This window comes from Arvicanthis niloticus, chromosome 11 (genome assembly GCF_011762505.2).
Source record: "Arvicanthis niloticus isolate mArvNil1 chromosome 11, mArvNil1.pat.X, whole genome shotgun sequence".
Lineage (NCBI taxonomy): Eukaryota > Metazoa > Chordata > Mammalia > Rodentia > Muridae > Arvicanthis > Arvicanthis niloticus.
Window position 1 is genome coordinate 14,455,672 of NC_047668.1, and position 12,882 is coordinate 14,468,553.

The 12,882-nt window shown below is 41.4% G+C and overlaps 1 pseudogene; it reads right to left on the bottom strand.

Annotated features, from left to right (window-relative positions):
* Window positions 1–11,554: 11,554 nt before the first annotated feature.
* LOC117717433 (U1 spliceosomal RNA) lies at window positions 11,555–11,660 on the bottom strand (annotated as a pseudogene).
* Window positions 11,661–12,882: the final 1,222 nt, after the last annotated feature.

A 12,882-nucleotide genomic window follows, 5' to 3' on the forward strand; every position in this document is an offset into this window, starting at 1 on the left:
CATGGATAGAGAGTTGATCATAGGGCACCAGGGCTTATTGATAGAGGCTGGAAGTGGGGTCATTGTCTGTAGTTGTATTGGCAATTTAAACATGCTCCAGGGCATGGTTCCACCCCTATGCTTACACAAACGACCCTGGTTAAGCTCAATGGGTCATAAAACAAAACAGAAAGACAGGAGTGTGTGGAAAAAAGACTTGGGAGAAGAGAGTGATAGAGTGGAAGAGACGTCAGAGAGGCAATCAGAGTGTATTATACCATTAAGAAATTGTTAAAGAATAAGTTAAGTGGGCTGGAGTGATGCCTCAATGGTTAAGAATAAATGACATGGACTTAATATATTTATAATATATATATATATATATATATATATATATATATATATATATATATATATATTCTTAAATATATTATATATATTATACCATATTTAAGATGAGAAAAAAAAAAGGTCTGTGAGCCACTGAGTCATCAGCAATGCCGATCTGAAGAAAGCAACAGTGTGACATAATTGTACTGTGAGCCTATGCAAAGTAGTGTAAGCTGGGCCTTTAATACACGCACTTGGAAGGCAGGGGTAAGCAGATCTCTATGAGTTCAAGGTCAGCCTGGTCTACATAGCAAGTTTCAGACCAGCTAAGCCTACATAATGAGACCCTTCTCAAAAAGCACAAACAAGCAAACAAACAAAACTGAGTGTTTGCAATCCTGATTGAGTTTAAGACCTTCACCAAGGTGTCTAAGGCTATATGGACGGTACCATAGCTCTGAGTATCACACTAGATATAAATGGAAATTTACAACTAATGACTGTTCACCAGCCTACGACTGTGACCTAAATCTCATCTGTCAAGTTTATGTAGGTCAAAGTCAATGTTATTTTTTCCAGATTTTAAGCAGGTCAGTAGGAAGTAAATTGAGTTGTCCAATGGTATATGGCAGATAGCAAGGATTTATCTATCTCGTGACCTATGAATTTTAGAAACCAACAGATTCTCAGAAGCTAAAAGGACCCTGAAGTAGCATGTGCAGCATCCAGTACCATAACTCCTCAGCTTGCTGAGTATGCCTAGGACTGGGGAGCTTTGCATGATGGGAATTAGCCCTCCTGTGTTGACAGTCCTGGCATCACGTCATTAGGGCAAGCTGTATCTCCTCTGTATCCTTTCTCCCCTGCTCTCTGAAACTATTGAGAATAAAAAAGTAGGGCACATATTTGATGCTCGATCATACTTGAGAGACTGAAATTATCAATTGCATTACTTACAATAAACATCCATGAGACAAGAGAGATGGTTTAGCAGTTAAGAGCACTTGCTCTTCTTGCAGAAGACTTGGGTTTGATCCCCAGTGCCTACATGGCTCACAACCATTTGTAATTCCAGTTCCAAGGAATTTGATGAGCTCCACAGGCACTAAGCATGCATGTGGTGCACACATATACCTACATACAGGCAAAACACTCACACAAAAATAAGATGAATAAATCTAACTCAAAAAGACAGAATGCATATACACCTTTTAAAGTTTAAGTAAAAACAATAAAAATTCTCTTTTCTCTCCCTCCTCTCCTCTCTTCATCTCCTTCACTCTCCCTCTCACCCTCCATCTGTCTCACATAAGTCAAAATTTTAGTTACCTCTTTCTCTCCTTGTATACTGGTTTCAAGATAATTAAAAAAGTTGTATGTTTATTGTAAAACATTCATCAATATTTAGAAAATAAAGTTTTATTTGAAGCAAAATTATTTAAATTCCCTTTGTTGGTCCTATCTTGGTCTTTAAATGTGAGATTGAGTTGATGGCTATATAATATTCAACATCATGTACGCACATGTTGAGGGCTGTATAATATTCAACATTATATTATATATTATAATATTATATGTGAATATTTCCATCTCCATAGACATTTAGATCTCTCTAATTTATAAATAGGAAAGATAATTCTCTATTTCAATCTTCCTTTTCCCAAATGAGTGGAACTTAGGATCTTACGCTTTCTCATTTGACCTCCTCCAGTCTTGGCTTGCTGAGATGTTGGGCCTGCTCTTACTTGCCAATCTCTCTTTCTATTGGGTTTCCAGAGCTCAGCAACTCTCCCAACAGAGACATGACTATGGCCTTCAGAAAGCCTTACTCTTTAGTTGAGCATTTCAGTCTTAAGGCCAGTGTGACAATAAGTATTCTTATTCTGGGCTTTCAGGAGGCTTGCTACCATCACAAATCTGCATATTCTCAAGAAGAAATTTAGCTTCTACCTTCCCTTTCCATGAGACCTGAGCACTCTGTATCCTCTCATGTCCTCTCCAGACAGGATGCAGTGACCCCAGGAGGTCACCATTTCATTTGTTCTGTCATGTCCTTGTATCCTGACAGCTTGCATCTCTAAACAACACTCAGCATTCACTTTGGAGTGATCCAGTACGCTGCTTTTCTTACTTAAGAAGACTTCACTTCCCCAGTGGATGAGCGCGAGGAAGGTAAGTGATAGATGAAGCTCCATAACTCATTCATCCTCTTTCCTGTTTGCAACTCGGAAGTTCATAATGGAGATTAAAGAATGCGCTTGGTTGACATCCGCGCATTTGCAGTTGACTGTGTAAATTCATCCTTTCTTGGGAAGACAGGACTAGCCACGCAGCTTCCACAGGAGAGGTGGTGACATGAATAATTCTGCCTTGAAAATAAGGTTAACTTTGATCTCATGAGACTTATACTGCTGGCAGGAACAAGTGTCACACGGACCTCACACTCCCCATACCTTAAGCGAGTCTTCCTTCTTTTAAGTGTGTCTCAACACCCAGAAGATGAAACACATTGTAAAGCGGTTGGTCTGCACTTGTGAAAAGATGCCTACAAAATACAATTGTAAGAGATGGTCCTTTAAAGAGCTGGCTCCATGGTTAAGGGCACTGGCTGCTCTGCCACAGGGCCCAGGTTTGAATCCCAGCACTCACATCACAGCTCACAACAGGTGGTAATTCGAGCTCCACGGGAGCTAAGGCCTCCATTTGCACTGAACACATATGGTACACATTCATGCATATAGGCAAAACAACATACACATTAAATTAAAAAAAAAAAGATGGTTCCTATGTTCAATTTTTCTTGTGAAACTTAAGAGGTTATATAAATGTATAAAGTCAGGTTCTGTACAAACAACGGCATTAACTTTTTTCTTTTTTACTTATACTGATTAAATACATATGTTAATAAAATTTGCCCCTTCATCTATATTTTTTAGATTTTTCCCACAATAAGTAAATATTAGATTGTAATATAAAAAGCATCTTATTATGTTGTATCACTAAGTAAAAAACAGATCCCCACCCCACCTCCCACCTTGTGATAAATTATTAGGATAAAAATAAACTGGGGTGGGAACTCTGACAAAATTACTTCCATGTTCGTTCCAGCCTGCAAGGCTTTATGAAGTTACCATTAAGCTCGGCCAGTAAAGTAGATGACAAATTGTAGCAGGAGACATATTCTCTAGGACTTGTCTTCAATTTGTATAGGAACTGTTTAAACTAGCTTCGGCGAGACAGCGCTTCTTGGAAAGGTCCAGACAGAGCTAATACTTGCTCCTATGTGGCAACCCTGGCTGTTTGCACTTGAAACATTTTGTTCCTGTTTCTACGAAAGTCCCTAGTGTCTAGTGTCTACTCACTGCCCCCAACAAGCCCCGCTCACCCCCCAGGGACCTCTCAGAGTGCCATGCTTCATCACCAAAGGATTATATTCAGAATAACAGTGGGATTCCAGGACCAAGCACAGGCTATTTTGTCCTGCCCCTCACCTTTAGCCTGGTAACATATTAATTGTTTGGAATACTATTCTTAGGATGCATAGCATCTCATGGGATCAAAAGGCATTGATCTAGCTGGGATTGAGGATGGGGTTAGATTCATGCTCTTGGATGCTGTCAGATCTCTGCCCATTTCTCTCATCTCTGCATCTGCTTCTTTTCTCTTGCTGCTACCTCTGTCTCCAAGTTCACAGGCCAGAAATATGATATTCAGTAGCTCTCAGAGCATTCACTTCATAGGCTTGGACAGACTAGTTTGCATCCCTCCAAGCCCCTTTCTCTGTCCCTTCCTCTCTTTCTTCGAATTTTAAATATTCAGAGAAAGGACAGAATGGGTCATGTTAAGTCATGGGCCCATTCCTAAAGAGTTTATGGTGGTTTGGAAAGGAAGGAATCATGTTGCCGCAACATCGCTCCTCCTGCTACAACTGCATGGGTAGAGGCAATAGGTGCAAAAATATATAATAAACATATAATATAATACAATCAGGAATAATGACTCAGAAATGCAAATGACAAAAATCAGATCTAGGAACATTTTGCATAAAAATAAATAAAAATTTAAATAGCCTGAGAAGTCACTATTGTACAGCATTAGCTTATAGCTATATAGTCACCTGACAACTGGAATTCCATATTTCAAGTGGCTTTGTACAATTATATATGTACAATATAATCTTGAATATAGGAGTAGGGGGACTTGCCGGGTGGTGGTGGTGCATGTCTTTAATCCCAGCACTTGGGAGGCAGAGGCAGGTGGATTTCTGAGTTCGAGGCCAGCCTGGTCTACAGAGTGAGTTCCAGGACAGCCAGGGCTACACAGAGAAACCCTGTCTCGAAAAAACCAAAAAAAAAAAAAAAAAAAAAAAAAAAAAAAAGGAGTAGGGGGACTTGCTGTCTGAGACACAGTACTCAGGTAATTAAGAAATAATATTCAACAATGTTAGATTTTGGTCAGGTCTTTGCTAGTTCCTTCCAAGGGAGTGATAATTATACCCAATTTTTAGAGTAGAATAAAACACATTATATGTGAAAATCCTTTGGTTGAAGGAGTCAAGATGTTATTAAAAAGTTGCATGGCATGCCCCCTTTATGTTTTGTGAGAACCAGGACAACAAATTTACTTCTGGTGAAAAAAATTTGAGGGCAAGCATGTCATTCAGTGATTCCCGATGCAAGCATCATTATTTAGATCAAATCCCTTGATTGAACATTTATTTATAATTTCTATTCACATTTTCTATTTAGTAGTTTGTGATTCTCTGTATTTTTTTATGAATTATACTGATAGCTTTTTTCCTTAACAATAATGTTCAAATCATGTATTTTACCTATTATGGTTATAAAATCACATTATCATGCCTCAAAAAATTCAAACTAAATGAAACAGTCATTTAAATCCCCATTTCCTACAGAGCTATTAAAATTTTGAATATAAAGGTATATTCTATAAAGTTTTCTGTGGTAATTCAATTCAACATTGATCTTATCTTTTATTCTTTATTTTATTCTTTTATTAATAATAAGTGTTAGCAATGTATAAAAATTGCACTGATGCATTACAAAAATGAGATATTTTGTTATTTGGGCAGGCTTATAGTCTCTCTCTCTCTCTCTCGGTCTCTCTCTCTCTCTCTCTCTCTCTCTCTCTCTCTCTCTCTCTCTGTGTGTTTGTGTGTGTTTCCTTTTATAAAAGAAAATATGTTCTTTCCAGATTGTGTAGTTCTGGAGTGTCCATGAAATTCTAAGTGCCCTCTGTACTCACGGCCTTTGCTAGTAAGTAGCTTCAGATAATTCTTTGTTTATAAAGGTGTTGCCCTCCATCAGACAAGCACATGAGTGGAAACTGCCCAATAACAGGGCATTGTGTTGGATATTAAAGTGATCCAGTTAACCTTTCTTTCTTGGTAAATAGAAATGTGACATTACATGGAGAAGTTGGAATGTTCTGTGCACCCTTTAGGAGAGAAAAAGAGATGTTTAAAACTCCAATGTTGATGGCTGACCAGAGCCACTATTATACTTTGAATAGGGATGGACTGTGTTTCTGGTTTGCCATGGAGCCTGCTGTGCTGGCCAGTGACAGAGGACTGGGACCTGTGGTCAGAGTGCAGCTTCTGAGATATTCTCCATGACTGCCTCACTTCACGACAAAAGTAATGTCCATCAACTAATATATTTTTCTTTATTGACAACTTCTTTGAGACAAATTGCCCCAAGATAGATAAAGGAGCATAAATGTATCTGAATGACTCCTGATAGACATTGTCACATTGCTTGGCAATACACTTTTTAAAGATCTTTCCTCCTGGGCTGGCTATTCAAGATCTTTCTGTAGAACCAACCTTAGCCCTCCCCACATCTACAAAGATCATCAAGCTTATGACATCATTTAACTCTAAATTCATCATCAGTTTAAATGGTGTGGCATTGTTGGAGTAAGTGCATCACTGTGTCAGTGGGCTTTTAGGTCTCAGATGCTCTAGTCAGACCTAGTAGGACTTTCTCTTCCTACTGCATGTGGATGCAGATATAGAACTCTCAGCTCCTTCTCCAGTACCACGTCTGCCTGCACACCGCCATGCCTCTTGCCATGATGATAATGGACTAAACCTCTGAGTGTAAGCAAGTTCCAATTAAATGTTTCCCTTTTTAAGAGTTGCTATGGTCTCTTTAGAGCAATAGAAACTCTAACTAATATACCCACCAATCAATCCCTCTTATCATTTCTTCTTGCTAAAGTATGCTCAGTCTAGCTGAGTGTAGTGGTGCACACTTTTAGACTTGGTACTCAGAAGGTAGGGTCGGAGGCCAGCCTAATCTTTGTGGTGAGTTCCAAGACAACCAGAGCTACTTGTGAGACTCTCTCTCTCTCAAAAAACAAAAACAAAAACAAAACAAAACAAAAAACAAAACAAAAAACAGGGGGAAGGGAGTAAGGGAGGGAGAGAGAGACTCAGTGTCATTAGTTCTATGGGTGCTGTGAGATTCTGATTTGGCCCTCAGCATTCTTTCTTACTGTCTTACCACTGTGACCTCCCAGCCAACTTCCTCTCAAAGAAATGGTACATCTCAAAGCATGTCAGGCAGAAAATCTCTGGTTTGTTTTGTCCTTTTTTTCCCCATGGTAATGGGAATTAGACCCAGGACCTCTTACAGTCTAGACAAGTGCTCCATTGCTGAGCTGTTCCCAGTCCTCTTTTTTCTTTATCTTTGAGACAGTCTCACTAGCTGGGCTTCTAGGCCCTGTAAGGGCTACAGCTTTGATGTTACTGGTGTCAAATGCAGGCACAATAAGACATCAAAGGTTGCATCTGGGTAGACTTAACTCCTCTACATTGTACCAAAATCCACCAGCTCCATGAGAGCCCAACACCGCTGCCCTGGTTACAGAGACTAAAGGTACTCTTGACTTGGAAGCAGTTTTCAATATTTCCTAAACCAAGCCTTCTATAGTGTCCAGCTCACTGTCATTTCAACCTCACCATCTGCAAAGACAGATCTCTCCTCAGCTTTACGCTTCTGTCATCGATTCCTCTGCTTACACTCTGTCCTTACTGTCTCTGCCCCCAACCCATCTAGCCAGACACCAAGATTGACTGGACCTTCCTTGGGGTATCTCTTACCCTTCCCCCAAAGCTCCCACCACAGCTGGAAAAATCCTGTTTTCACCTCACCAATACTGAACAGCCTGCTCCTAGGTCGCACTTCATCCTATACTTCATGGCTAAATAGAGTCTGGAAATATCACTGAAACTGAGTCACTCCCTCCGTCAGAATCCCTCAGCCGCTCCTGATCCTGTGTCACATTAACTCCAAGCTTCTCTGTGTGGCCTTAAAGGCCCCCAGTAATCTGACTCGTACCGATCAAGTGTACATGAGTCTCTGTTGACCCAGCACCTGCTCTACACAGGACTGCTGTCTCCATGACCTCACTGGCTATTCCCCCCTCCCCCCCCATGGCTTTGCCCAGTCAGGTCTCACTAGGAAGTGAGACCCTGCATATTCTCTTCTGCCATCCCAAACCTTCTTCTTCAGCCTGGTTCAACTACCTTAGCCCTCGAGTTTTGGCCCCCTAACTCTCCCTGGGCTCACATTCGCCTCTGAACTTATAGAGCACCGTTAGGATAAAAGACATCGCTGTCATTTGCTCATTAGTCGTCTCCAAGTCAAACCCAGCTAGCTCGCTGTTTTCTATTTTCTCATTTCCATATTTAAAATGTGAATTTTTTCTTCACTGATTCTTGGAATTATCACCAAATCAGAGACTTTATTCCTAGTTTGGGATTAGTTTACTGACTGGATTTCTTTTAACATCTCAAGCAGTTAAGATATAAATGTTTGACAGTTTGTGGGTTTTATGGTGATTGATGAGTGGCTCCTGACAGTGGAGAAAAGGCAGCAAAATTACCAGTATAAGCTAAACGTGACCATTATACATGCTGATTCCCAGACTTCTTTGTGGATCAGGTGGTATTACATAAAACTAAGCTGGGAAAATGGGAGAGAGCTGACTTGATGTATATCCTGTCTCAGGAAATGTAGGGCATTGGCAGTGGGGAGCACTGCAGAACCATCTAATGGTCTCATCAAGATAACGGGCACCAAAAGGAGGTGCAGGGTGAAAGGAGAAAACCTAGATTCATAGGAAACTAAGGCATAGCTCTGAAGAAACAAGCCCCACAACAGTTTTACTAAAGGTGATGGCACCTCCAAACCAACACGATGGTAGGCATTTCTGCAGCTGGAGCACACGTGTACAGAGCATCCAGCTGAAAAAAGCTTCCCAGGAAGATTCTTCCCTACAGACACGCATGCCAACGTGTGACTGGTTTCACAGATGTGTGTGTCAACGTGTGATCAGTTTACCGGGTATGATACCTTTACAACCTGGTCAGTTAAAGGATTTTCAGACCTTTACAGTGAGAAGGCATCATGTTTATACATACTGTGATTCTCAAGCCACTGTCACCAAGCTGGGCTCATGCATGGGCACATACGCACACATACAACATGCCTGAGGCATTAGCAGTTTGTGCCTTAAATGTAAAACAAGGAATTCCCCAGATGAGATTTAAATTCCAGAGCAATTACCACATCCAATTCTGAAGAGCCAGAAGGAAGGGTCGTCTGCCAAGTAGCTATCAGTGATAGGATTGCTCCTGCTTCCCAGTCTGTGCCGGATCAACTCCTAAAGTACTCAGTCACGTGTTGTCACGCGGCCTAAAGAGAAGTCGCCATCTTCAAAACCTAAGGAGGGAGAAGAGAGGAAGGCCACGGGTCGCCTCACTTGTAGGCTATGTCTAATGAGCTGCCGGCAAGTCAAAGCATCAAAACCAGTTTTCTCTGCTTTAGCAAAAACAATATTAAATATAAAGTTTCTTTAAGTAGAGTAGACATTTAGAGCAATTCGCTCATGGTTGTTTGACCATTGTCAAGACCTAACGGCACAGGAGCTGCTAACTGCATCCTCACTGGGTACGGTTTCTGTTGCTGGATTGTTTTCAAGCCAGTGCTGCCTTGACAGTGTGTTTTCACAGCAGAAAGTGGCAGAATGCAAAATCTCCCAGGGAACACTGGCTCAGCGATAAGTCGGTGGGGTTGGATGGTACATGGGCCTATGTGTTCTTAGTTCTTCCCAGGCCCCAGACAACCATGTATCATCAGGTTTTCTGAACCCTGAGCAAGTTGGAGCTGATCTCAGAAACCTCAGCATGACTCCAGGAGGTCACTCTTGTCCGGTTCATGATACCTGAGATCAAACTCGCTTCTTGCCTAGAAAGAATAGAAGCTCAAAATGAAAACAAAAACAAAACAAAAAAACAGAAACCAAACTTACCATTCCAAATTTGCAAGTACCTACCAAACTAGGGGAAAGACGCTATAAGACTTCAGTTCATTACGACCCCTGTGGTTTCATTTTCATGACACCTTTTAAAAATACTAAAGTCAGTGGGACCAAAGCCATCTTGTCAGTGCCCTTGTTTTTATAGATCAGGAAACTGAGTCAGACTTGTACTGTGTCCCCTTTGTCCCATCCTGCTCTACTGCTTGACTGATCACACACTGTAGTTAACGGATCCCTGTGGTTCTGATTGTATCATCTGTGGACTTTGGAGATGGTATATGGATTGCTATGTGAAATATTTCATGCAAAACTGATTCAATAGTAAAGTAGCAATTTTGTCAACTGGTAAAATTCTAAACAATCTATTTCAGGGATTAACAATACTACGAAAATACAAAATGGTCACAAAGGTGTTTTTCCCAGAGCGTGGTGTATCCATTGCTATGATTTCCCTAAATGTGGGAAATCCAACTGCATAGCTGTGGTAGTGGGGGCTGCACTTATGCTCACCTCTGGCTAAAAAGAAGAGAGGTGCAAATCCACTGTGGATGGAAAAAGTTGGACTAGATGTCACAATAAGTAAACCCAGCCTCTCTCAACTCAAGATACAGCAGAGATTAAGTTAGCTCATCATGTCCCACTCTCATTTAAATTTCCATCTAAAGGAAGAATCACACTCTCTGTAACCAGAGCACTTGGAGGTGGAGGCAGGAGGATCGAGAGCTGAAGCCCAGTCTGGGCTATAGGAAGAAGACAGAGGGCAAAGAGGAGAATCGGGGAGGGGGATAGGAGGAACCACCATTGCTTTTTAAGGGGTCAAAACATATCTGCGCTTCTTTTCTGACCGGTGCAGAGACAGAACAGGAGACAGAACATACTTTCCCTCAGTTTGACCTTTCAGCAGTGGAACTGGCCCAGCCTGACCTCTCACCTCTTCCCTTTGAGACTGGCCACACAGATAGGTTCACTTTTCTTATGCTGAAAGTGAAAATACCATCACCGCCCACTGGTTACATAAGTGGGGGATATTCTTACTCCGTTGCTATCTTAGTCAATGTTCTATCGCTGTGAAGAGACACCATGACCGTAGCAACTCTTATAAAGAAAAGCATTTAATTGTTTACAGTTTCAGAACTTTAATCCATTACCGTCATGGAGGGGAGCGTGGTGGCTCATGGGCAGACATGGTACTGGAGAAGTAGCTGAGAGTTCTACATCTAGATCAGCAGGCAACAGGCTGAGAGACTGGGCCTGGTTTGAGCATTTAAAACCCCAAAGCCCACTCCTAGTGTCACGATTTCTCCAACAAGGCCACACCTACCTCAACAAGGCCACACCTCCTAATCCCTGTCAAGTAGTGCCGCTCCCTAACAAGCGACCGAGCACTCAAATACATAAGCCTATGGAGGTCACTCTAATTCAAACTACCACAGTTGCCCATTAAAAATCATCTGCTTTCAAATATTTCCAAGCTCTGATACTGAACAATAACCTTTGGGTTTTCAAACCCAGGAGTTGATGATAGTTCTTAAAATGCAACCCCCCCCCCCGCCCCCAAACTGGGTATCTGAAAGGTGCAGGCAAGTTTACCACGGTCTTGAAGCAAGAGGAGTATGGCTACTGGAGGAATGCCAAGTCTGCTGACGGTCAAAGGTCAGTGGCACCCCTTGCCTTTGGTGTTCTCAAGCACTTCAGTGTAAAATTGGCACGCTTCTGGAGTTGGGAGCTGAGAAAACAAAGGAGGCAGATCTCCGTGCTGTTCTCAGACTGGGAAGCACTGGCTTGCAAGAGATTTTGTGTATACCTTTTCAGTGCTAATTCTGACAGCCAAGTTTAAGTATTTACACCATAGAAACATCCAAATACTGCAAATCAGAACTCTTTATTCAATTTGTCAGTGGAGTTTCCCGGCACTTGGGGAAATCGCAGGGGTCAGCACATCCGGAGTGCAATGGATAAGCCTCAACCTGGGAAAACCACCTTCCTGATCACGGTGTCTCCCCCTCCTATTAGGTCAAATTTATATTTTCTTAGCAGCAGATAAGTAAATTTATCTTATTCAGAAATTGTGGAGACATTTGGGGACGATTCTAGGAATTTGGCAGGAATTTGACATTGGACTAAGACACAGAAGTAGGCTCCGGCAAGAATTTGACATTAGGCTAGGACACAGAAATAGGCTCAGGATGAATACAACTGAGGAATGTGTTCTTAGTATGCAGAGTTTGGAGTTTTTTCAGCTGTTTGTTTGTTTGTTGGTTGGTTTGTTTTGGGTTTTTTTTGTCTTGTTTTGGTCCAGTATTTCCTCATTATGCTACCTTTCCTCCATTTTGGAATATATTCTGTGCCATTGTGTGTTGGAAGTATGTGATCATTGTTTAATTTTGAGATTACAGGGATTACAGTTAAAAGATTGCTTTGGGCTTCAGAAGAGACTTTGAACTTTTAAACAGTGTTGAGACAGTGATAGACTATGAGGAGTTTTAAAGTTGGTCTGAATTCACTTTTTCATTATCATATGGCTACAAGCACTACTTGAGAAGATCAGGAGGTGAGCTCTCTCTCTCTCTCTCTCTCTCTCCCTCTCTCCCTGCTGACTACAGATACAGATGTACACATGTAGAACACTCAGCTACTTCTCCAACACCTTGTCTGCTTGAGTGCTGCCATGCTCCCCTCCATGATACCGGACTAAACCTCTGAAACTGTAAGCAAGCCCCAACTAAATGCTTAAATGCTTTCTTTTATAAGAGTTTCTACGATCACAATGTCTCTTTGTAGCAATAGAACACTAAGTCTCTCTCTCTCTCTCTCTCTCTCTCTCTCTCTCTCTCTCTCTCTCTCCCTCTCTCCCTGCTGACTACAGATACAGATGTACACATGTAGAACACTCAGCTACTTCTCCAACACCTTGTCTGCTTGAGTGCTGCCATGCTCCCCTCCATGATACCGGACTAAACCTCTGAAACTGTAAGCAAGCCCCAACTAAATGCTTAAATGCTTTCTTTTATAAGAGTTTCTACGATCACAATGTCTCTTCGTAGCAATAGAACACTAAGTCAGTCTCTCTCTCTCTCTCTCTCTCTCTCTCTCTCTCTCTCTCTGTTGTTAGCTCTTCTGCTCTGTCATGCCCTCCCTGAGATGCTAGGAAGGAACGTTTAACCAAAATAAAACTTTTTTTTCTTTAAGTTATGGTTGTCATATGAAATTTCAAGTTTAATCCAA